Genomic DNA, 26,317 nt, shown 5'->3' with positions numbered 1-26,317 from the left:
AGGAGCTCCGCAGGCCAACTGCTTCTGGAAGTCACTGATCTCCAAACAGGAAGGCTGGTCTTTCCTGTTTAGACATCATGTCTGGCAAGAGGAAGTCAAGACCGAAGTAACAATAATAATTACATAAACCCCCGATATGTTAACATCACTCGTGGATGAAAATGGCTCTGTTTGGGTAGGACCAGCCAAGCCCTGTGGGGCACAGCTCTGCCGTGGGCTGCTGTGGTCAGAGCTGTGAGCTGTGGTGTTTGGAAGACTTGACCAGGAAGGGGATCCCTTAGGGACACCCCTGGATGCCCAAGGGACCCTTTAGGACCGAGGAGGGGTAGTGAAGGGGTGTGGGCTTCCTCTCAGCCCAGGTTCAAATCCCAGCCCAGACCGTGCCAGCTGGTGAACATGCCTGGTTGCTCAGCTTCTCTGGACTCTGAACTGGAGAAAATACCCAATTTCTCTGTGTGCATGGCCCGTATTGCCCATACCCTTGAATGTTTATGAGCCGCCTTGAGCCAACTGGAAGAAATGCATAGGCTAACGGTGCAAGCTTTATTTAATCTTGAGAGGAGAATGGTTGGATCAAAAAGGGGCAAAGGGACTTGGTTTCCTGTGGGAGAAGCCATCTCCCATGGAGCCATATGTCATAGGCCTGATCCAGCTCTCCTTGGGAGCTGATTGGCTTCACCCAGTGAAACCCTCATCCCCTTAGTGGGTACTAATAAGCTAGGCTCTGCCCGGTGCAGTGACTGTCCACACGCAGTCCCACCATGTGTGCTCAATGCAATTCAACCCCAGACGCATTTGTTGACAGCTGACCCCATGCGTCTGCACGCAGAAAGGGAACCAGGAAAAAAATGGCAATGGTTCCTCGGAATCCAGCACCACCTGGGAGAACCATCTCTTGGCTATTCCTTAGCTACTGAGAGTGGACTTTTCAATAGCATTTAAATGAATGGAGTCCTAGAGGGAATTCTGATTAAATACTTGAAGACACTTTCTGAGCGTGAGGATTGCGCGTGGAGATTTTGTTTCTTTCATTGCTTTGTTTATTTTAGGATGTTTCAGCTCCGGCCATGTTTAGGGGAAGAACTAACAAAGAAGGAAACTGAGGCACCTTAGGAAGAAGCGTGTGCCCCCTGCTCCCACAAGCGATTTGCCAAATCCAAGAGCACATCTGGAGAGCTGGGTGATGCCCCATTGATTCAAGTTAACGTCGTCTCCCGTCTGATCACAGTAAGCAAGTTGGTTCTGCAGGGCTGTCTGGATTTTTTAATCTGATGCTTGTTTTTATTTAACTGTGTCTGATGTCTTCGTGAGAGACCACAAAGACATCAAAAATAGTATTCCCTAAACCTAAAAGATTGTGAGCAAAAAAATATGCATTAAAGGCTAATTGTTGAGCTATAGATTTTCAACACACTGCTGATGAACTCAGAACCTTTTAACGACAGTTGAATAAATAAGCCGTGGCCTTTAGAACAGAGGCAGTAACCAAGGCACATGCTTCTTATTTGCCAGCTGCCAGTGGACACGAAGCAACCGCACCCCGCCCGTGTCCCCAGATACGCTGCCCCTGAGCCAAAGACGTGTCACCCGGGCCATGTACAGCCTATGACCGCTTTGTCATCTGCTGTCTTCCCAAGACCACGAAAAGCAAACTATGTCTTTCTAAAGAAAGAAGTGACCACCAAGATGGGGTGCACAGAGCTCGCCGCTCCTGTGGCTGAGGTCACCGCTCCAGGTGGGTCGTGGCCACCCCTGGTCACTCAGGCTCCTCTCCACCTGCCTCCACCCACATACCCTCCCAGACCCGGCAGACCGACAGCTTCTTTCCACACACCGGGGACCCTCTGAAGCCAGGAAGTTTGCTGTCCGTCGGCTTCTATTTTGGGAGCTTGGACTTGGCCCTGGAATTTTACAAGCCTAGGAGGAATTGGCGGGGCCTTGGCATTTTCCTTTGTCCCTGCCTCCCCTCCCCACAATGCCCTGTCCTGTGCATCCTCAGGGTGACAGATGCCCGATATCCCATACGGTCCCAGGCAGATGTGGGAAAGCCAGCTCCCCACGCTGGCCTGCAGTTGTGGAGGGGGCTAGCTGGGAGAAGCAGGGGCCAAAGCCTGGTGGGGAGGACCTGGGCCGCCTTCGACTTTGCAGAAGGCCCCCAATGTGGGGAAAGTCTAAAACTTTGTGATTTTCAGCAGCAAAACTCTATTGTCCAGAGGCGAGCACCACGTCCGTTTCTGAGCTTTTGATACTGAGCAAGGAGGATTGTGAATGAGCCCCTTAGCGGATGCCCTTGTTTTGGGGAATTATAACCCCAACCCTAACAATCTTATCCTCAGCTTAGAGTCCCTTCTGTAATTTTCCCTCCTCTATTCCAGAGACCCCCAAAAGCTTGCCACTTGGCCAGTTGCTCATAGTTAAAAAAAAAAAAACCAAAAAACTCTCCTGTATAGCCTTTATGTTCCTAAATGGAAACATAACAACCCAGTCTGCACGTCTTGTCTTTGTTCATTTCTCCAGTGTTGGTCCCAAGAACAATGAATAGGAGCCCAGCATACACTGGTGTGACAAGAGGACTCACCGAAGTCATCCTCCCAGAGTGAGGGACAAATCAGCACAGAGGTGCAGCCTGCTTCTCCTTTTAGAGCCAAATAAAGACAATTTGGATTCCTTTTAGAACAATTCTTTGCCTCTGCTTGCGTGGGCCCAGAAACATTGAGGCTCAGTTTCAGAGCGCCCAGCTACTTGCTAAAGAAAATCTGTTAACGATCAGGAAAGATCGTCCTTGAAATTGTCATTTGCCAGACAGGAAGCTCCAGTCGCAAACTGCTGTGAAAAATTGACTTCTGGCGAATGAAGTCTGGGTAGCCCCGGTTGGCAAGCCAAGAAGTCCTGGTTTCTGATCTTTTGGGCACCACACAATTTGGTTTTTGGAGATTATCCCTCAGTGCAGGTAGACCAGTGAATTGTCTGTACCCTGCACACTGCCTGGCTCTCACTGAGTATCTGCTGGTTCAGTGTTTGTCACTTGGTACTGAGGGACACCCTCCCCCTCAGCCACAGCACCTCATTTCAGACCAAGGACACTGGTGTTATAAATAGGATTGGGATAACCAGTCTTCTGTAACTTAACCACCAACTCCTCACAATTTTACTGTCTTTCTTGGGGCTACACGTAGGACCACTTAAGAGACTTGCCAACGCACACATCTGGTCACAGTCTGTCCAGACTGATTTTTTGTGACATCTTGAGACCTCTCACCACCAGTCACCTTACAGGTTCCCATGCTAAGAATGCCCCCTTCCCCTTTTCCTACCCAGCCTCCGCCCATCCTTCACCCACCTTCTCAACACAACCGTTCCTTATCACTCTCAGACCACCGTGATCCTTCCCTTCTTAGCTGTTCAAATCTGAATTACCCTTTTGGGACTTATTCATTGATTTAACAAATATTTATTGAGCACCTACTATGTGCTAGAGATGAAGGATAAATCAAATGGCCCTACCTTCTTGGGGACCTGCCAAGCTGAAAGACTATATCTTCTAATTGTCACTTAGCTTTCCAAGCAGCCTAGCTATAGAGACAGAACTCAGCAAACCCTTAAATGGTTAAGGATTTCATTCTGGTCTATAGATCAGCCTCTGTGACTTTGGTTAGCTTGACTCAAGAGACAGAGCCATCCTTGGTGTGCTGACAGCAAAGTTTCTGGACATATGGGGCTGAGAGCCAGACAGAGGGATTATAGAATTCATGAAGAGGAAGCCCCTGTGGGCTTGCCTGAGTTCATCCCGTCTTGTCACTTTGTACCTCCACAAACTGAGCACAGTCATCTCATGACTGTTTGGAAATACAGAGCACACACAGATCACCATGGGGCCTCCTCATTAATGTGCACAGACAGACCCCAGAGCATTCACGCTCTGATGGACTGGACCTGCTTGGGTATCGTCTGGCTTCTGCCCTGCAGGGCCTCCATAGGTGTCTGTTCCTGAGCAAAGAGCTGATAAATGCCTGATTTAGAGCTTAAAAAACCCAGAAGGTTAATTAAAAGGAGAGCGTGCTTTCAATGACTTGAAAACTGTGAGTACAAGGCAATTAAGTTAATCAATCACACTGTTTTTGTGCTCAAAAGTGTTTTTAATTCAATTACTTCTAATTCTCTGTCTATTAACTCAATAGAAGGAGAGTTTTACAATAATTAACTTGTTCTAAAAAATAAAATTTCGGCCACAGCCTGAGCCGAAACAAGCTAAATTCGAGGGAGGATGTACAGAGAGTCTCTGTGTTGGCCTAGCTTAAAGCTGGTTCCCTCCACTCAATGTGCTAAAATTCAGTGATGCTCATATGGTGATAACGGTGTCGTAATTTTCTATGTGTTCCTGCAAGTCTGTTCATTAATTGACTGATGTTGATTTTAGCCAATGCTTGGATCTTAGCCATAATCTCTAGGAGTAAATGATTTTTTTAAATCATCATTTATGGAAATTCTATTTTTTATACAAAATCTTCAGTGCTTCCTCTAACATTGAGTATTGTCCCCTTCTCCACCACCTTGGAATTCCGTCTCCCTCACTTAGTCCAGGTCAGACTCATGTCTACATCACAGATTCTCCTCCAGTACAAAGTATTGAATAGATGATGCCAGAAGAGGGGGCAGGGCTAGATCTTAGCGCCATTCGGCCACTTGTAGGCACCGCTTATTTTCTTTCTCTTTTTCTCTTATTTTTTAAATTTATTTTTTAATTGAAGTATAGTTGATTTACAATGTTGTGTGTTAATTTCGGCTGTACAGCAAATTGACTCAGTTATACACATATATACATTCTTTTTCATATTCTTTTCCATTACGGTTTGTCCCAGGATATTGAATATAGCTCCCTGTGCTATATAGTAGGACCTTGTTGTTTATCCATCCTGTAAGTAATAGTTTGCATCTACTAATCCCTCCCCTACCCTCCCTCCCCCTTGGCAACCACAAGTCTGCTTTCTATGTCTGTGATTCTGTGATTCTGTTTCATAGATAGGTTCATTTGTGTCATATTTTAGATTCCACATCTAAGTGATATCATATGGTGTTTGTCTTTCTCTTTCTGACTTACTTAACTTAGTATCATAATCTCTAGGTCCATCCATGTTGCTGCAAATGGCATTATTTCCTCCTTTTTTATGGCTGAGTAGTATTCCATTGTATACATGTACCATATCTTCTTTATCCATTCATCTGTTGACAGACATCCTGGGCATATATCCGGACAAAGCTATAATTCAAAAAGATACACACACCCTTACATTCATAGCAGCATTAGTCACGATAGCCAACACATGGAAACAACCTAAATGTCCGTTGACTGCTTATTTCCTTAATGATATGTTTTATAGCAGCAGGACTGAGCAACCTATGTTTGTATGACTAGGGCAAGGCTGAGGGACTCTTCCATCCACACCCTGTCCCCAATTTCATAGGCCTCCAAGGAGATAGCAAGGAAACCCAGAAGATTCATCCCACCCCCCAAGAGCACAGCGGCATGTCCCAGGAGCGGCCGTTCCTATCTGAACTCCCATCCCAGATGAGCAGGGTCTGCTGCTCCTGCCTGAACTGAGGTTCGCGTGAGGCAGAGCTGACCTTTAGTGGTGCCTCGTGGAGCTAAGGGTGAAGGGCTCGAGAACCAGCTACAGTTCAAGTTTCAGTTTCAAGAGCTCAAGCCAAGGGGTGAAAACAGATCCAGAGTAAAAGTCTAAATTCTACAAGGCAGCTCTGGAGACGAGCTGAAGGCAGTGTGAGGAGAGCGAGTGGGAACAGGGGACCCCCCCAGGAGCTCTGGGGTACATCACAGGGAGAGGAGCAGAATGGGCCATGCAGCCCCGTCCTACTGTTTTGTTTGTTCGTTTGTTTGTTTGTTTGTTTGCGGTACGCGGGCCTCTCACTGTTGTGGCCTCTCCCGCCGCAGAGCACAGGCTCTGGATGCGCAGGCTCAGTGGCCATGGCTCACGGGCCCAGCTGCTCCACGGCATGTGGGATCTTCCCGGACCGGGGCACGAACCCGTGTCCCCTGCATCGGCAGGTGGACTCTCAACCACTGTGCCACCAGGGAAGCCCAAGCCAGAGCTTTATTCTACATCTACAGCTGCCCAGATGTGCACCTTTGTGCACAGCTGCCCTGCTCTCTGGAAAGCCAACATGATTCTCTCCCTCCTGTTCACATTCAAATTGTAGATGCGTGTGTTTCTTCTCCAACACGATTCAGCCTCTCAACAGCAGAGAACATGTTTTATTCATCTCCGTATCAACCTCTCAATATTAACATTTGTCGTGAGTTAATAATTACATTAATAATAAGAAAAAGATGAACAACTCCCCGAGTGCCAGGCACTTGGCTAGGTGTTTATGTTAAGGCTCACATTGACTTCTCAGAACAATCCTGGGCCATAAGAATCAACAAGTCCATTTCAAAGATGAGAAGACTGAGGGTCAAAGAGGTTAAGCAAGGTAACCAACTCCCCCATCTGGTAAGTGGCAGACCCTGAATACGTTTCACACTGAAAGCAGGGCTGACTCCACAAAGGAACCTTGCATCCAACTCTGGGCAAAATGATGAGAACCAGACTATCCGGGGAGGTGTGACGGGAAGTTAAAGGACTATGAGTGTTTCAGGGAGAGTCAGAGGAAGTAAGAATACAGATATTCCCCTGCTCTGAGAAATATCCAGATACAGCATTTGTCAGCAAGACGACAAGCCTCATCTTGTCTCTAGACCCCGCCAGAACTCCCTGCTGTGGCTCCCTCAACATCCTCTTGGAAGCCAGGAAATTGCCCTTTAGCTTCATAGAAGAAGCCTACATACCTGGGAAGCAGGAGGGGTAGAGATGCTCCAGGCCGCACACTGCAGTCGGCCCCAGCCTTGTGAAAGGGGGTCAGCCATCTCTGCTGAGCAGCTGAGGAGCTCAGAAAGAGGGGCCCTTTATTCCTCGGGAACCCCTTGTGAAAATAAGAAGAGAATGGCTCACGTGCAAGGTAAACCTCCAGCTTGCTTTAATTCTACACGGAAACCCAGCCAGACTCTGGGCACGTGGGCCAGGCCCAGGGATAGACACTCTTACAGCTTGTGACAGGGCTCTAGGGTTGCCTTTCCAGTATTTCACACACACTGCACAACAGCCCTACAAGTTCAGATCACGCATGGAATTGTATCCTCATGTTACAGATGAGGGAAATCAGACTGAGACCCTCCCAAGGTCACACAGCTGGTATCTGGACACAAGTCCAAGTCCACCAGTTACCCCAGCACTCTGCTGGGACAAAGCAAGGAAGGGTGGGACTCGGTGTTGGAATTAGAAAGGTCCTCTGAGGCCGTCTAATCCACCCCCACCCGTGCAGGAGACTCCTGGGCTTTGGGCCGAGAGGCATCGCCCAGCTCCCCTTGTTCAAGGGCGCTAGGCTTGTAGAGTCAGCGTCCAGCAGGACAACCCACACCATTTTGGATGGCACCCAATGTCACAACGTTCATCCTCATTTATTCGTTTGGAACAGGGCTCCACTTGAGGCTCAGCTGACTGAGTCGCTCAGAGCTCAGGCTGGACTGCAAAGCTCTGGGAGAGCGAGAGGACAGGCCATGCAGCATTCTGGCAACTAGGCCACATCGATACCCACGCTAGTCTTGTGCTGAGGGCAGCCTCACTGGTTTGCTTCCAAATCCAGAATCTCCACTGCACGGCCTCTTTGAGGCAGTGGGCAGTGAGGAGCAGGCCTGCTCCTACTATAGATGGAAAAGATCTGCTGCATGTATAAAAGGATTGTACGAATACCCGGAAGACAGGAAGTGCTCCAAGAAATAACAAGAGAAAGCCAATCCAGTGGCATAAAAACAAAGGATGTGAATAGGCAAGTCACGGAAGAGGCAATAAAAATGGCTAAATAATACACAAAATTATGCACAACACAAAACAAATTAAATCTCACAATTAGATGCTATTACTTATTAGTTGGCAAAAATTAATATGTTGGCGAGGATGTGGGAAAACGGGCACTGTCTGCGAGAATGCACGCTCATACAGACCTCCTGAAGTACATTTTAGCTGGATTTATTAAAATTTAAAATATGTGTTGGCTTAGACCTGCACTACCCAATATATAATAGTCACCAGCTATGCGTGCTTGTTTAAGTTGAAATGTTAATTAATTAAAGTTAAACACAATGACAATTTCACCTCCTCAGCTGCAGTAGCTCCGTGTCAAGTGCTCAAAAGTTAGATGTTGGCAAGTATCTACCATCTTGGATAGTGTGGAATAGAACAGTTTCATCAGTGCAGAAAGTTCTATTGGCCAGCACTACCTTAGATGCAGAAATTTCACTTGAAGATGTGAAACCTTTAAGAAATAATAACACATGAACCCACATGCACAAGGGTGTTTGCTGAAACATTGTTTGCAACAAGAGAAACTAGAAAAACTGGAAACCAGGACTACTAAAAAGGGAATGGTTAAATCATACTATCCTTAAAAGAAATCTCTAGAGCAGCTCTCGTAACTCAGAAACTCTGGCCAGTGATCTCCCTTTAGAAGCCATCTCACTTCTGTGTATAAGAGAAGACATGGGTTCTCTGCGTCCATCTCCTCACAGAGCTGTGCGAGCAGACGTGAGTTAAGGGCGTATGCTTTAACGTGGATGATAATTTTAATCACATCCTGCAAAACGTTGTTAGGTTCAGGTGACATTTTTCGGCTAGCCAGCATTTCTCTATGCACGACCCAGTGTGTAGACTCACATTCAGAAGCGACCTCTTAGACCCGAGTAATGAAACCAGAAAACCGTCCAGTCATGGTAGCCGCTCAGTCCGTGCATATACTGACACAAAATGACCAATTCAGTTTTCCTGATATGTAATCATTCAAAGACTTGAATAGTTCTGCAGCTGTGGTGTTGGTTGCCAACAAAAGTGCACATAACATATCCGCATGCATATCCTCCTGAAGAATATATCGCACAAAAACAAGCACTGTTGCCTTTTCAACATCGGTAGACTTGTCAACCTGGATTGCGTACCACAGTGACTCATTAATCCTCTCTAACAATTGTGCCTCAGTATTCTCTGCTATTTCATCAAGTCGTCTAGTTATGGTGCTAGCCAAAAGAGGAACATGTGCCACCTTTTGAACTGCAGCCTCTCTTAAAAGTTCACAACAGAAGTCCCTAGCAGCAGGCAGGATCAACTCTTCACCCATAGTAAAGGGCTTCTTAGCTTTAGCAATGCGGTTAGCTACTAAGAATGATGCTCTCAGTGCAGACATATTTGATGAAGTGGTGGCCTTCAGTAATTGCTTCTGTTCTTCGTGTTCACATTTTTTTCTTTTGAAAAAACTCCAAAAGCTTGTGTTTTAATGCAGGGTGATTGGTCTGCATGTGGCAAAGCAGTTTTGAAGCTTTCATGGCTTTGTTGGATAGCCAGTCGCCACATATTATACAAAGCGGGCTTGGAGAATGTGAATCACCTGTTGCAATGAACGTGCAATTTAAGTAGGACTCTTGGTATTTTCTTTTAAATGCAGCTTTCTTTTGGTGGGCAGTCGTAGAATCTTCTGCTGTCTCATCATTGGGTCTTTCCCCCTTTGCAAAGAAGCTCTCCCGTGACGTTTGTTTTTCACTCATTTTGTCTAGGGTTAGCTTATGGGCTTACCAAAACTGTGACTGAGACAAGTGTGCAGTGCAGGAAAGAGGTGCGGACAGAAGTGGTAAATCAAATAATGGGCGGGCCACGCACAGACTAAAATAAGTGTCAGATTCTGACTTTAAGCCTGCCACCAGATGCAGCTGTACAGTTGAAGTACATCAACTCACTTCCCACTATAAAGCCTGCCACCAGATGCAGCTTAATTGTCACTTGCCACTCACTGATAGGGTTTTGATATCAGTCTGCAATCAACTGATTTATTATGGTCTCTGTGCAGTCAAACCTCTCTGCTAATGATGATCTGTATTTGCAGCCGCTCCCCAGCACTGGCATCACCGCCTCAGCTCCACCTCGGATCATCAGGCATTAGATTCTCATAAGGAGCGTGCAACCTAGATCCCTCACATGCACAGTTCACAGCAGGGTTCGTGCTCCTATCAGAATCTAACGCCGCCACTGATCTGACAGGAGGCGGAGCTCAGGCGGTAATGCGAGCGATGGGGAGCGCCTGTAAATACAGATGAAGCTTGGGTCGCTTGCCTGCCACTCACCTCCTGCTGTTTGGCCCGGTTCCTAACAGGCCACAGACCGGTACTGGTCCATGGCCTGGGGGTTGGGGACCCCTGCCTTAAACAGTAGAAATTTATTTTCTCACAGTTCTGGAGGCCAGAAGTCAAGATCAAGGTGTCAGCAGGGTTGATTTCTTCTGAGACCTCCTTGGCTTGTAGATGGCTGTCTTCTCCTCTGTCTTCACGTGGTCTTCCCTTTGTACATATCTGTGTCCTTACCTCATTTTCTTATAAGGACACCAGTCATATTGGAATAGGGTCCACCCTAATGGCCTCATTTTAATTTAATCATCTCTTTAAATGCCCTATCTCCAAACACAGTCACGTTCTGAGGAACTGGGGGTTAGGAATTCAACCGTGAGCTTGGGGGAAGTGTACACAACTCAGACCACAAAACTGGTATTGCCTGGGAAACACCAGTTGCTCATTCAGTCAATCATTTGTTCACTCGAGAAATATTTACGGAGCATCATCTGTGTGGCAGGCACTGTATTTAGCACTGAGGATACAAAGACGAATGAAACACAGGCTTGCACCTCAAGAAACTTGTAATCAGGAGACGAGTGCACAACTAACTCAATAAAACACAGATCTGCCTTCTTGAGCCCAGCCACCAGCTGTCTGCTGACCTTTTTTCCAAGCCACCAACCACCGTGGAGCCTCCTAGGCTCAGCTCTGCTTCCCTGCTGGGACACCTGACACTTGAACTCTCTCTCGCTAATGCAAACTCCTTGCCTGAACAAGGACCAGAAATCATCATCCATTCGTTCAAGACTCATCTATTAAGCACTTATGATAAGCCCTGTTCTGGACGCTCAGAGTTGTAAACAAGCAGACATGTCCCTGATCTCAAGGCGTTTATATTCTAAAATGGGGCAACATACAGTGATCAACAAAACAAATAAGTATAATCTCTGTGTTGAAAATAAAGTCATGCAAGGGGATACAGAGTGATTAGAAGGGTTATTTTAAATGAAGTGGTCACCAATCTGATGAGGTGAATTTTGAGCAGAGAGACCTGAGGACCTGGGAGAGTGAGTCCTTCTGGTGAGTGTCTGCAAAGAGCATCGAATTGGGCAGATAAAACAGCAAGTGCTGGGCTTCCCTGGTAGCGCAGTGGTTGAGAGTCTGCCTGCCGATGCAGGGGACACGGGTTCGTGCCCCAGTCCGGGAAGATCCCACGTGCCGCGGAGCGGCTAGGCCCGTGAGCCATGGCCGCTGAGCCTGCACGTCCGGACCCTGTGCTTCGCAACGGGAGAGGCCACAACAGTGAGAGGCCCGTGTACCACAAACAAACAAACAAACAAACAAAAACAACAACAAGTGCTCAAGGTGAGAGCATGGACTATTTGGGGGAGAGCAAAGAGGCCAGCCTGGCTATCACTGTGTGGGAAGATGTGATCTGGCACAGAACAGAGGAGGCACTCTCCTGCAGGACCTGGTGGGCTCTGGTCAGAAATTGTGCTCTGCTTACTCTGTGGGTGATGAGAGATCATCACAGGATTTTTTAAAATTAATTAATTTATTTTTCGCTGTGTTGGGTCTTCGTTCCTGTGCACGGGCTTTCTCTAGTTGTGGCAAGCAGGGGCTACTCTTCGTTGCTGCACATGGGCTTCTCATTGCGGTAGCTTCTCTTGTTGCAGATCACGTGCTCTAGGCACGTGGGCTTCAGTAGTTGTGGTGTGGCTCACGGCCTCTAGAGCGCTGGCTCACTAGTTGTGGCTCACAGCCTTAGTTGCTCCATGGCATGTGGGATCTTCCCAGACCAGGGCTCAAACCCATGTCTCCTGCATTGGCAGGTGGATTCTTAACCACTGCGCCACCAGGGAAGTCCCCATCACAGGATTTTGAGTGTGATTGCTCACACTGGCTGTTTGGAGGGGAAATGACAGCAAATGTTGGGCAGCTCTATAAGAATCCAGGGAGAGAAGATGGTGTCCTAGCACTGGAGGTGGTGAGAAGTGATTAGATCAAAGGTAGAGCCAGAAGACAGGACAAATGATTCAGACTTGCCCCCAATTTATTCTAGAAATGGACAGAAGACATAAAAACAGGGTCAGTCTCTCTCCGTTCAGCTTGCTAGTCCAAAATCAGCATCACGAATGGGGCCAATGGTGATGCTTTAGAAAGACACCAATGATGTGATGTCTGATTTTTATTAAATATCATGAGCAAATGATTAAATCACACAGAAACAAAGGTACGGGCACCATCACAGTGCAAGTGAATTTACTCTGAGTTCAGCCAAGGACCAACCCTTTTTCGGATCTGACAGTCAAAATTACTGTGAAGGACCCAGAACAAGGACTGATGTGCCCATCTTACAAATGGGGTCAGAGGGGGTAGAGCCGTGTCTATATTCTTCCTGGTGCCACTGGAGAGAGTGCTGTGTTTTGAGAGTCTCTGAAATGGTGACTGTCACAGAACACAAAACCACTTCAACTCACAATTTCTGATCACAAAACTGAATGGTTAGGCCTGAGGACAAGCACCAGCCCAGCCCAGTTCTACCCATATATGGTCTCTGGACAGTCTGGCCCAGGGGACCGAGCAGTGGGTCAGTAGGCAGCATAGATTCTGGTCCTAGTTCTGCTTTGATTTAATGCTGTGACCCAGTTTCTCCATTTATACAGTGGTAACAGTATCTCCCTTTTCCTTCCTTGCTGGGAGACGAAGCCCCTAGCTATAGCCAAGACACTAATGTGGTGTTTGGCAAGACTTCACAGTGCTGATTGGATTGCTGTCTCAGTGCAGGAAAGACAGGATTGTGTAGGGTCAAATGCAATTACTTTACCTTGCACCAGAGAAGTGCTTTTGTCATCAGAGCACTTTCTACCATTATTATAAAGAGAAAGACAAGGATACCCAATGTCACCACTTCCATTTAACACTATACCATAAGGCAAAAGAAAGAAAAATATAGCAGTTGTTCTGAAAAGAAGTAAAACTGTCTCTATTAGCAGATGACGTGATTGTGTATGTTGAAAGTCCAAAACAGTACACAAACCATTAGAATTAATAAATGGATTTAACAATGTCACTGGATAGAAGGTCAATATAAAAAATTAATTGTATTTCTATATACTAGCAAAAAGAATTGGAAAAGGAAAATTTTTATGGAGGTATAGTTGATTTATAATATTATATAGTTTCAGGTGTACAAAAATACTGATTCAAAAATTTATAGGTCATACTCCATTTAAAGTTATTATAAAATATTGGCTATATTCCCTGTGTTGTACAATACATCCTTGTAGATTATTTATTTTATACATAAGGGTTTGTAACTTTTAATCCTTTATCCCTATCTTGTTCTTCCCTCCGATAACTACTAGTTTTTCCTCTATATCTGTGAGTCTTTTTCTGTTTTGTTATATTCATTCACTTATTTTTTTTAGATTCCACATATAAGTGATATCATGCAGTATTTGTCTTTCTTTATCTGACTTATTCCACTTAGCATAATGCCCTCCAAGTCCATCCATGTTGCTGCAAGTGGCAAGATTTCATTCTTCTTTTATGACTAAGTACTATTCCACTGTATGTATATACCACATCTTCTTTATCCATTCATCTGTTGATGGACCCTTAGGTTACTTGCATATCTTGGCAATTGTAAATAATGCTGCTATGAACATTGGGGAGCATGTGTCTTTTCAAATTAGTCTTTTTGTTTTCTTCGGGTATACACCCAGTAGTGGAATTACTAAATCATATGGTAGTGCTATTTTTAGTTTTTTGAGGAAACTCCATACTGTTTTTCACAGTGGCTGCACCAATTTCCATTCCCATCAACAGTGTATGAGGGTTCCCTTTTCTCCACATCCTCACCAACCTTTGTTACTTGTGGCCTTTTTGATGATAGCCATTTTGACAGGTGTGAGGTGATATCTCATTGTAGCTTTGATTGGCATTTCTCTGAAGATTTAGTGATGTGGAGCATCTTTTCATGTGCCTGTTGGCTATCTGCATGTTGAATGAGCTGTTTATATATTTTGGATATTAACCCCTTATCAGTCATTTCATTTGCAAAGATTTTCTCCCATTCAGTGTGTTGTCTCTCCATTTTGTCAATGTTTTCCATTGCTGTGCCAAAACTTTTCAGTTTAATTAGGTTTTATTTGCTTATTTTTGAGTTTGTTTCCTTTGCCTTAGGAGACAGACCCAAAAAAACATTGGTACAATTTGTGTCAGTGTTCTACCTATGTTTTCTTCTGGGGGTTTTATGGTTTTTGGTCTTACATTTAGATCTTTAATCCATTTTGAGTTTACTTTTGTATATGGTGTGAGAAAATGTTCTAATTTCATGCTTTTACATGCATATGTCCAGTTTCCCGGCATACTTATTGAAGAGACTGCCTTTTCCCCACTATATATTTTTGTCTCCTTTGTTGTAGATTACTTGACCATAAGTGCATGGGTTTATTTCCAGGATTTCTATCCTATTTCATTTATCTATATGTCTGTTTTTGTGCCAGTGCCATACTGCTTTGATTACTGTAGCTCTGTAGTATAGTCTGAAGTCAGGGAGTGTGATACCTTCAGCTCTTTCTCAAAATTGTTTTGGCTCTCCAGGGCCTTTTGTGTTTCCATGCAAATTTTTAAATTATTTGTTCTACTTCTGTGAAAAATGCCATTGGTAGTTTGATAGGGATTGCACTGAATCAGTAAATTGCCTTAGGTAGTATGGTCATTTAAAAATATTACTGTTTCCATGGGCTTCCCTGGTGGTACAGTGGTTGAGAGTCTGCCTGCCAATGCAGGGGACACGGGTTCGTGCCCCAGCCCAGGAAGATTCCACATGCCGCGGAGTGGCTAGGCCCGTGAGCCATGGCCACTGAGCCTGCGCATCCAGAGCCTGTGCTCTGCAACAGGCGAAGCCATGACAGTGAGAGGCCCGTGTACCACAAAAATAAATAAATAAAAATATTACTGTTTCCAATCTATAAGCACAGTATATCTTTCCATTTTTTAGTGTCATCTTTAATTTCTTTCATCAGTGTCTTATAGTTTTCTGAGTACAGGTCTTTTACCTCCTTAGTTAGATTTATTCCTAGGTATTTTATTCTTTTTGATGTGATGGTAAATGAGATTGTTTCCTTAATTTTTCTTTCTGATAGTTCATTGTTAGTGTATAGAAATGCAACAGATTTCTGTATATTAATTTCATATCCTGCAGCTTTACCAAAAACATTGATGAGCTCTAGTAGATTTTTGATCATGTCTTTAGGATTTTCTATGTAGAGTATCATGTCATCTGCAAATAGCAACAGTTTTACTTCTTCCTTTCCAATTTGGATTCCTTTTATTTCTTTTTCTTGTTTGATTGCTGTGGCTAGAACTTCCAATACTATGCCGAATAAAAGTCGTGAGAGTGGGCATCCTTGTCTTCTTCCTGATCTTAGAGGAAACACTTTCAGCTTTTCATAGTTGAGTACGATGTTAGCTGTGGGCTTATCATATATGGCCTTTATAATGTTGAGGTATGTTCCCTCTATACCCATTTTGTGGAGAGTTTTTATCAGAAGTGGACGTCAAAAGCTTTTTCTGCATCTATTGGGATGATCATATGATATTTTCCTTCAATTTGTTAATGTGGTGTATTACATTGATTTGCAAATATTGAACAAGCCTTGCATCCCTGGGATAAATCCCACTTGATCAAGATGTATGACCCTTTTAATGTATTGTTGAATTTGGTTTGCTAATATTTTGTTGAGGATTTTTGCTTCAGTGATTTTGGCCTGTAATTTTCTTTTTGTGTGTGATATCTTTGTCTGGTTTTGGTATTAGGGTGATTCTGGCCTCATAGAATAAGTTTGGAAACATTCCCTCTTCTGCAATTTTTAAAAAATAGTTTGAAAAGAATAGGTGTTAACTCTTCTCTAAATATTTGGTAGAATTCACCTGTGAAGCCATCTGGTCCTGGACTTTTGTTTTTTGAGAGTTTACTACTGATTCAATTTCATTACTAGTAATTGGTCTGTTCATATTTTCTATTTCTTCCTGGTTCAGTCTTGGAAGATTGTACATTTCTAGGAATTTGTCCATTTCTTCCAGGTTGTCCATTTTATTGGCGTATCATTGTTCATAGTAATCTCTTATGACCCTTTTGTATTTTGGGGATGTTAGTTGTAAGTTCTCCTTTTTCATTTCTGATTTTATTGATTTGGGCCCTCTTTCTTTTTTTCTCAATGAGTCTGGCTAAAAGTTTATCTGTTTTGTTTGCCTTTTCAAAGAACCAACTCTTAGTTTCATTGATCTTTCTATTATTAGTTTAAGCCTGAGGTAAGCTTAAACTTTGCTATAAATTTCCTTCTTAGAACTGCTTTTGCTGTGTCCCATAGATTTTGCATTTTCATTTATCTCCATGTATTTTTTTATTTCTTCAGTGACCTGTTGGTTGTTTAGTAGCATATTGTTTAGCCTCTGCATGTTTGTGTTTTTTGCAATTTTTTCTTGCAGCTGATTTCTAGCCGCACAGTGTCATGGTCAGAAAAGATGCTTGATATAATTTCAATTTTCTTAAATTTACTGAGGCTTGTTTTGTGGCCTAGCATGTGGTCTATCTTGCAGAATGTTCCATGTGCACTTGAAAACAATGTGTATTTTGTAGCTTTTGGATGAAATGTTCTATATATATTTATTAAATTCATTTTGTCTAATGTGTCATTTAAGGCCAGTGTTTCCTTATTGGTTTTCTATCTTGATGATCTGTCCATTGATATAAGTGGGATGTTAAAGTTCCCTACTATTATTGCGTTACTGTCAATTTCTCCCTTTATGTATGTTAACATTTGCTTTATGTATTTAGGTGCTCCTATGTTGGCTGCATATATATTTACAATTGTTATATCTTCTTCTTGAATTGATTCCTTGATCATTATGTAATGTTCTTCTTTGTCTCTTGTTACAGTCTTTGTTTTAATCAATATTTTTAACTGAAGCTTAGTTGATTTACAATGTTGTGTTAATTTTGCTGTTCAGCAAAGTGATTCAGTTTTATATATATATATATTTGCTGTACAGCAAAGTGATTCAGTTATATATATGTATATATTCTTTTGCTGTACAGCAAAATTAGCATGACATAGTAAATATATATATTTTTTCTTATATATACATATATTCTTTTATTATATCTTTTCAATTATGGTTTATCATAAGATATTGAATATAGTTCTCTGTGTTATTCAGTAGGACCTTGTTGTTTATCCAACAATCTTTGTTTTAAAGTCTATTTTGTCTGATATAAGTATTGCTACCCTGGCTTTCTTTTGATTCCCATTTGCATGGAATATCTTCTTCTACCCCCTCACTTTCAGTCCGTGTGTGTCTTTAGATCTGAAATCTCTTGTAGGCAGCATATGTATGGGTCTTGCTTTTATATCTATTCAGCCCCTCTATGTCTTTTTATTGGAACATTTTTAAAATGTTATTTACATTAATATCAAAAACACATCAGCTATCTAGGAATAAGCCTCACAAAAGATGTGCAAGATTCTTATACTAAAAATCTGCAAAATATTGTAGAAAGAAATTGAAGATCTAAATAAATAAAGATGTATACCATGTCTGTGAATTGAAAGACTCAATATTTTAAAGATGCTAATGCTCCCTAACTAGATCTATAGAGCCAATGTAATCACAATCAAAATCCCAGCAAGTTTTTTTTAAGAACATGGAGAAACTGATTTAAAAATTTATATACAAGCTCAAAGGATCTAGATTAATCATGAATGTTCAGGACTTCCCTCATGGTCCAGTGGTTAAGACTCCATGTTTCCAATGCGGGGGTGGGGTGGGGGGCGGGGGCGGGTTCGATCCCTGGTTAGAGAACAAAGATCCCACGTGCCGTGCAGTGCAGCCAAAAAAAAAATGTTCAGGAGAAGAAGAACAAAGTTGGTAAGCACATTTCAAAGTGCAGTAATTAATTTCAAAGCTGCAGTAATTAAAAGAGTGTGGTGAAAGGATAGACATATAGACCAATGGAACAGGATGCAGAGTTCAAATATATATATATATATATATATATATATATATATATATATATAGTCACTTGGTTTCTGACTGCTATTCAATAGGAAAAAAGAAGGGTCTTTTCTTCTTTTTTAAAAAATAAATTTATGTATCTATTTTTGACTGTGTTGGGTCTTTGTTGCTGTGCATGGGCTTTCTCTAACTGCGGCGAGCGGGGGCTACTCTTTGTTGTGGTGTGTGGGCTTCTCATTGTGGTGTCTTCTTTTGTTGCGGAGCATGGGCTCTAGGCGTGTGGGCTTCAGTAGTTGTGGCACACAGGCTCTAGAGTACAGGCTCAGTAGTTGTGGTGCATGGGCTTAGTTGCTCCGCATCATGTGGGATATTCCTGGGCTAGGGATCGAGCCCATGTCCCCTGCATTGACAGGAGGATTCTTAACCACTGTGCCACCAGGGAAGTCCCAAGAAGGGTCTTTTCAATAAATAGTGCCAGAACAATTAGATTTTTACAAGAAAAAAAACATTAATCTCGGGCATCCCTGGTGGCGCAGTGGTTGAGAGTCCGCCTGCCGATGCAGGGGACACGGGTTCGTGCCCCGATCTGGGAAGATCCCACGTGCCGCAGAGCGGCTGGGCCCGTGAGCCATGGCCGCTGAGCCTGCGCGTCCGGAGCCTGTGCTCCGCAACGGGAGAGGCCACAACAGTGAGAGGCCCGTGTACAGGAAAAAAAAAAAAACATGAATCTCGACCTCCACCTCACACTATATATAAAAATTAATTCAAGATTAATCATAGACCTAACGTCAAAAAATGATAAAACTTCTAGAATAAAATATGAATGAATATTTCCACGACCTTGAAGCAAAGATTTCTTAAATTAGATGCAAAAAATTAACCACAAAAGAAAGTTTGATAAAATGGAATTCAGTGAAATTAAGAGCTTCTGCTCATCAAAAGACACCATCAGAGCATGAAAAGACAAACCACAGACCAGAAGATTACAAGAATACATCTTTTTTAAATGCCTACCACCTAGATTAGCATTTCCCAAACAGTGTTTTAAGGCACACTAACGTTGCATTGGATGTTAATAAGTATATTGTATATACGGGATTCCATGTTCAAATATGTGAAAACTTGTGTTAAGCAAAAATAACCCCAAAAGAAGTACTTATTGCAAGACTTCTCAGAGCTTTTTTACATTAAAGTTTTGGGGAAATATATCTTATCTCTAGTGTGTGTGTAACACAGTTGTTTTGCAAAACAGTTTCAGAGTTGCTGACTTGGGATAATGCGATTAAGAGTATAACTCGGGCTTCCCTGGTGGCGCAAGTGGTTGAGAGTCCGCCTGCCGATGCAGGGGACATGGGTTCGTGCCCAGGTCTGGGAAGATCCCACATGCTGCGGAGCGGCTGGGCCCGTGAGCCATGGCCGCTGAGCCTGTGCGTCCGGAGCCTGTGCTCCGCAATGGGAGAGGCCACAACAGTGAGAGGCCCGCATACCACAAAAAAAAAAAAAAAAAAGAGTATAACTCGATTCCAGGAACGCAAGGGAGTCATGATTTTGATAGTGTGTCAGTTGGGTCATTCTGAGAAGCAGACTCCAAGATGGAGTTAGAAGTGCAAGAGGTTTATTGGGGGTGATGTGTGTGAAAGATAAAGGGAGGAAGGAGCAACAGTAAGCCTTCCCATTGTGAGGGCTGTGATAGGCAGAGGAGAGGGGGAGGAAAAAGGATGGGGTAGGAAAAGCCCCTGACTGTTGTGCAGCTCCAAGAAGGTCTTGGCCAGTCCAAAGGGGAGCTCTGATGAAAAAGTGCCTTTAGGAGAGTCCCAAGTTGGACAGAAAGAGCCATTCCCCGGGGCCCCTGCCTTGCTCTGTCATTGGCTGGGAGCTGCCCGGGAAGAGTGTGGCATTAGCTCAAACATTACAGCTGGAGGCTCACAGCTGACTGCACAACTCAGAGCTGATTGGCAAGTTCTTTTTTAGAGGGAGATCCAAGTGGCATATTTCCATGGTTCTCACAGGAAGCCTACAAGGTCTTTAGGAAAGATGAACTTTCCTACTACTAAATTCTAAGAAGAAAGTGACATGAGCCTTTTAGAAGGGACAGTGAAAATATAACAGATACAGGAGGAGACACTGGAGCAAGGCATTATTTGGTGGTTTCCCATAGAAGTTTTCAGCTTTCAAATCCATCTTGCCAAGAACCATATTAAATTGAGTGAAGGATTGCCTTGCTATCAGCTAGGGTATATCCTGTAAATGCAATCCTTGACATCAATTTGGAAAATCCTTCCCACAGATCCTTTAGCACTTTCAAGCACTCCTGAAAATACAAAGCCTTACAAAGAGGACTTAAAGGACAGGGTTACTGACCACATAGGGTCTGGGGCCAACAGTGGCTTCCTGACATCACAGCTAGGGGTTAATAAGTCCATGGGAGCCTCATGGGTTCTCCAGCCCCTCCAGAGTCTCCACTACGTATTCACACATGACCACTCGCTGTTTCCAGCTTCTGAAAGAAAACATCTGGAGTCCAGCCCTCCCACCCATGGGTTCCATCCTCCATCTAATGAAATCTTTCTCTTTGTCCAGGAATATTGTCTCCTTTCCACCTTCTCTTATGTCCCCAAACCATTGTTCCTCCCAATAACAGCTATATTACATGTGGACTGAGTCTTGGGTACATGAGATTATGATGCCTAATGTAACTGATAAAAAAGAATCCTATTAAAAATGCATTAAATAAAAAGAATGATACAAAAATAGGGAAACAAATGAATACTTGACAAATAAATAGAGCATTTGGAATGGTAACTGGGTATGCTGAATGGAACTTAATTACAGAGGTAAGAGTGTGAAATTTTTAGGAAAATGTATTTGTTTACATGTGGAAGTAATGAACCATGAATCAAAGAACATCTGATTTCGTTTCAACACCAGATTTCCTAATGTATCCCCCAAATAATATGGTTTGCTTATTAGATTTCAAGAATTAATCCCTCAAGAGGGAGGGGATATGGGGATATATGTATACGTATAATTGATTCACTTTGTTGTACAGCAGAAACTAACACACCATTGTAAAGCAATTATACTTCAATAAAGATATTTTTTTAAAAAAAGAATTAATCTAAGTTGTGCTTCCAAATGCAGATTTTGGAAAAACTGAATAATAAGGAAAACGCAATAAACTGCAAGAGTTCCTTTGCTGGCAACAGGAAAACATATCCACAGCTGAAAGGCTCCAAGTAAAGTCCCCAATGGTTCCACCACGCACAAATACTCTTCGGTGTTCTCATGTGGATGTCTTTCCCTTGGGGTCCACCCATACACGCATCCAAGCACTCTGGGACCCCCCTCTCCCAGGGGACTTCCTCTTTTATGTGGAAATGTTCCCAGGCGATATGATTTCCTGTCTGTGGACAGGTGGTCATCTTTTGCATACGCAGGACACCAGCTGACCATCCAAGATGATGCCACCTCCCCTGAAGTGTTAGTCTGGGGTCCAGAGGAGTCGTTTCCTCTTGGGGTAGGTAGGGTGCTGAGCAGGGGCGACTGGGAAGGGGCATGAGGAACCCTTTTGGGAGCTGGCAGTGTTGAATGTCTTGATCTGGGTAGTGATTATATCTGTACAATGTCACTGGGCTGTACACTTAAGATTCATGCACTCAAGGTATGTGACTATCTCAAAAAAAAAAAGTCAGAAAAGAAAAAAGAAAGAGAATGGGAGGAGATGAATGGGAGATGGCAAGGAAAGACTCTCTTGTGAAAAGTTTTGCTATAACAGGAAGCAAAGAAATGGGTCAGTGGCTGGAGGCAGGTGTAGACAGGGATACAGGAAAGTTGCTTGAAATGGAAGATAATATGGCATGTGGTTATGCAGTTGTAAGGATCTAGGAGGAAGGGGATGCTAATGATGAAGAATAGAACGTGCTCAGTTGCTGAGCAGGGAATCTAGTACAGATATGCTCCACTCCGAGGGTTTGGCCTAGGAAGCCCACCAAACCCCCGCCCCCGCCTGGAACATCCCCACCCCACCAGGTCATCTCTGTAGACTCTGCCCCCCATTCCTGCAGCTCTGGGAGAATGCCATGCTGTCTTCCCTGCTTTTCCTGGGGTTGAAGGTCAGGAGCCTGACATAGACAGTATCTACTCTTATCAGCCCCTCCCTTACCCTAGGATAGAGGCCAAAGGTGAATGTCTCCTGAAAGGCCCACCAGGGAAGCAGATTCCATCACTCAGGGCCTCTGAGGTTGTTTGGCATAAAAACAGCAGAAAACTGGTATTAAATCCTTGTTTGAGGTATGACCTTGGGCAACTCACTTCCCTCTCAGTTTCCCTCCCTGTAAGGTCAGCAGGTTTCCAAGGTCCTTTCAGTTCTCACATTCTGACTTGGTGAGGCTAGAAAAAGATGTGTTTGGTGCCATAGAGGAGACAGCCTGAGTCAGCCAGCTAGTGCTAGTTCCTTTGCCTCTCTGGGTTTCTTTTCTGTGTGGGGTGTGCCACACAAGGAAGGCCAGCCCGTGCTTCTCAGAGGTCACCCCAAGGCTTCCCAGGTGCAGAATCAGAGCCCACCATCTACCAAGCATAATAACTAGTTGATAGATTAAAAGCAGGGGACTCCCGAGTGTTTGGAACAAGGCAGGACACTGGCTGAATGCTGACTAAGGTGTCGGGGGCCTAAGCTGTGGAGAGAGCAGACACAGGGCAGAGTGGAGGCCCAGAGAAGGCCGGCCTGCGCTCAGGTAAACACACTGGGAGCCAGTGTGCCCAGGCCTGCCAGGTGGGGAAGAAAAGTGAGGAGGAACTAAATGGGGACCTTATTGGGTGTTGGGCTTAGAGACTGTTTTGTTTGGGATCTAGTCATCCATTACTCCTACACGTCAGTGTTCCCAAAAAGAGAACTCAGGAAAAATATTTCAATTTGAGGCGATGGAATAAACCTCCTCTTGGTTTCCAAGGCCCAGCTGAGCTCTCCTCCCTCTCGGGCTCCACGTCACCCACCTACCCTCTCTCTCTCTCTCTCTCTCTCTCTCTCTCTCTCTCTCTCTCTCTCTCTCTCTCTCTCTCTCTCCTGCAATGCCCAGAGAGTGAAGACAGGACCCATTCTTCTGGGAGAGAGAGGAGTTGGAGTGGGAAGATAAGCAGTGATTGCGGCTGAGAAAGGCAGATAAACCTCTGTTTGATTTGGTTGCATTTGCTCAGCCCAGGTCCCTGCCCAGACCCTCAAATATAGGACTGCCAGACTCGTGGAAGGAAAAGGACAAACAGTAGAAATGCATATAAGAGATGGGCCGCCCCGGGCTGTGCGGAGAGCCCTCCTCCCTAGAGGCCCAGAGGACACCAAGCACAGAGCTTCGCTGGGGTGTCCCCGACCGTACGGCGGCTAACGAGCCAAGCAGTGGGAGGTAGAGGCTGAAGTGGATGAGTTTTATGAGCGACCTGGGTCCCCAACCAGGGCCTCTGTCCTGTCCCCGGTGGAAACCCTCTGCAGGGGGCATCAGCCACTGCCCACGTCACAGCCACTTTCTCTTTTGCCAAATGAGGCCTAGTGTCCCTGCCACCTTAGACAAAGAGTGCTTCCTGCCCTGATACTTATGCTGTAGAAGACCCTCCCCTGGGCTTCCTCGGGCTGCAGTCCTCCCCGCGGGGCAGAGTCAGTATGACCAGTGGGATGGCCCTGCCCAGAGCGCATGCCCTGCCTTTGGAATTTAGATCATGTTTGGTGAACCCAGGACCCCTGCATTGCCAACCCACATGGTCCAGAGCTGCTTCTAAGACTTGCACAGGACTCTTCCCCGGCTTATCTCTCCCAAGAGATGGCTAAAAAGCAGTTATTTGTGGGAGATGGAAACAAGGTAAGACCCTGGGCTGGAGCGGGTAGGCGCATGTGTGCCAGCAAGGCCTCCACAACCTCAACAGAAAGAGGTTGGGAAGGGAAGGGGGTGAGCTTGGCCAGCTCTCTGAGCAGCACGCCCTTCTGGCACAGACACCAAAGAATTCAAAATTCAAAGTTCTGGCCATCCAATTGTTACGAAGGTATATTTGTCAAGTTTGGAGACTAGAACACATTATAGTTTATGGTTTGTTGGATTCTTATAACTTTAAGATATTTAGACCTATGGTATGTGGGCCTCAGTGTATGGGACTCTTGCCCTGGGTCTTGCAAATGTAAGAGTAAATCTGCCTAAAGATGAGTAAAAGAAGGTTCGTCCCTAGAGTCAGTTACACCCCTTTGTGTGTTGCCTCCTCTCTGTGAGGTGTCAGATTAAGACAAAGGAGATTATTCAGGTATGAGTCTGTGTGCCCAGAGAGACGTGAATCTGATCATGTCACGGTGTGCGCACAAACCTCAGTGCCCCGCGATTCCAGACGAAATTCCTTGGAGTGGCATTCAGGCCCCTCTGTGTCTGCCTTGCCTGCTCAGACTCACCCGTCAGCTTGCCCCACATACACCCTAACTCTCCCAACCCCCGCCTCCAACGTCCTATGCCCTCCTCCCTCCACCATCCCTGCTTCTCTGCCAGGCCACTTTTTCTTTGACCTTCCTGACTCAGCTGAAATGTCACCTCCTCCAGAATGCCTTCCTGGGTTGGGTGCCCTCTGGTTCCTACAGCACTTCTCGCCCAGTCCCCCAGCAGTTTCTCAGTCTTTCTCTCTCCCAAGACAGGGGCACCTGAAGAAGCCGTGTCGTTATTCCTTCCTACCGGGGCTGAGCACACAGAGCAGGCATCCAACGCCCACTTGTAAGTGAAAGAACACATACCTGAACAAAGGTCTGGGGAGCAGACGCACAGAGGGACTGGAAGTTGAGGGAGTTCAGTGCTAGATTCAACCTGTGACAAAGCTAGAGGAGAGTTTTATCTTCCTAGGTGTGATTTGCGCATCTTTCAAACGGCCATTACAGTGTGAAAGCGTCTAACATCACAGAGTATGGGCTGTTGCTCTTCTCCCCACCTTGATAAGCACTTGGCCATCTCCCTTTCACCCCAAACTGGACACTTGGAACTGTGTGGTAAAAACCAGAAGACATCAAACCAACATTTTGAAAGCTCCACAGAATGGTCCCAAACGACAAGGATCTGTGTGTGGAAAGAATAGACTCTGACACACCACCCCGACCCCCCACCATGGGCAACATCCTTCATCCCACAGCATTCAAGAATCAGGAGTCCCCAGGGAACAAATGTCGCTCCAATGCACAGGAAGCTGCCTCACCAAGAGGTAAGGCTCTGGCATGTTCTTGGGGGTCCATCTGAGGGAACTTATAATCAGAAGCACCAAAAAGATCTCCATTGATTGATGTGAGCCAGCTAACCTGGAAGGCACCATCAAGCCTCCAAGCCGAGGAGCATAGAAAGACCCCAGGGTATTTGGAATGCATAGGGCTGGTCCCTGCTTGCTTCTCCCAACATGTCCAACCAAATCACAGTCACTCTGAGGATACTCACTTCCTTGTGGCTTCCAAACAGACGCTAGTATGGGGAGTGGCATGATCTGTTAGGCTGAACTTGAGACAGTGCCATCATATGGTCAGAGAGTAACTGCAGTCACCAGAGGGCATGTCCCAAACTGGCTGCCATGTGGCCAGTCCCAGAATCCCTTCTTCCACAGGGGAAAGACCCCAAATATTCAAGCTCAGTTGTGGAACTGTATGAAACAGGTGGGAATGCAGAAAAATGGGAGAAAGCAATGCCAAAGAGTTCCAGGAAGAGCCCGGAGTCACAGGACTCCTCTGATGATAGACTGGCTCATGGGCTCCCAATGGCCTTGACAAGCCCATCTTAGACTGCACAAGGTCAAGGACACTCAAACCCAACTTGCCTTCCACTCTTCTTCACTCATGGTCACACTTGCATGGTAGTCTGATGACTCGCCCAGCCTTCTCAGTCCCCTCCTTGTTTCCTCTCACAGGCATTTCCCCTAATAAAATATATACATGGTTAATCCCATCTTGCCATCTGCTTCTCAGAGGACCCAGACTAACACTCTGACCTTGGGTGAGTCACTAAGCATCTCAAGACCCATATCTCTCATTTGTTTTGTTAAAAGAGGGTATACTTGTGACTCTCATACTGACATAAAATGAACAAAAAGAACACA

At 44.7% G+C, this 26,317-nt stretch overlaps 1 protein-coding gene across 2 annotated transcripts in view; it reads left to right on the top strand.

Moving 5' to 3' along the window:
* Positions 1–7,344, top strand: part of TLR5 (toll like receptor 5) — a 60,365-nt gene extending 53,021 nt beyond the window's left edge. Inside the window, exons 4-6 of one of the 2 annotated variants that reach the window (XR_002645358.2) lie at positions 1,050–1,227; positions 1,513–1,735; positions 2,518–7,344. The gene's annotated coding sequence lies outside the window, so the exon portion shown is untranslated. The remainder of the gene's footprint in view (positions 1–1,049; positions 1,228–1,512; positions 1,736–2,517) is intronic. The other variant, XR_002645357.2, reaches the window with a different exon arrangement.
* The last annotated feature ends 18,973 nt before the right edge of the window (positions 7,345–26,317 follow it).

This window comes from Delphinapterus leucas, chromosome 1, assembly GCF_059928025.1.
Source record: "Delphinapterus leucas isolate spDelLeu-1000000601 "Yukka" chromosome 1, BTC_Dleu_Yukka2, whole genome shotgun sequence".
In the NCBI taxonomy this organism is placed as follows: domain Eukaryota; kingdom Metazoa; phylum Chordata; class Mammalia; order Artiodactyla; family Monodontidae; genus Delphinapterus; species Delphinapterus leucas.
The sequence above is the reverse complement of the archived record's forward strand: the minus strand, read 5'-3'. Positions and strand labels throughout refer to the sequence as shown.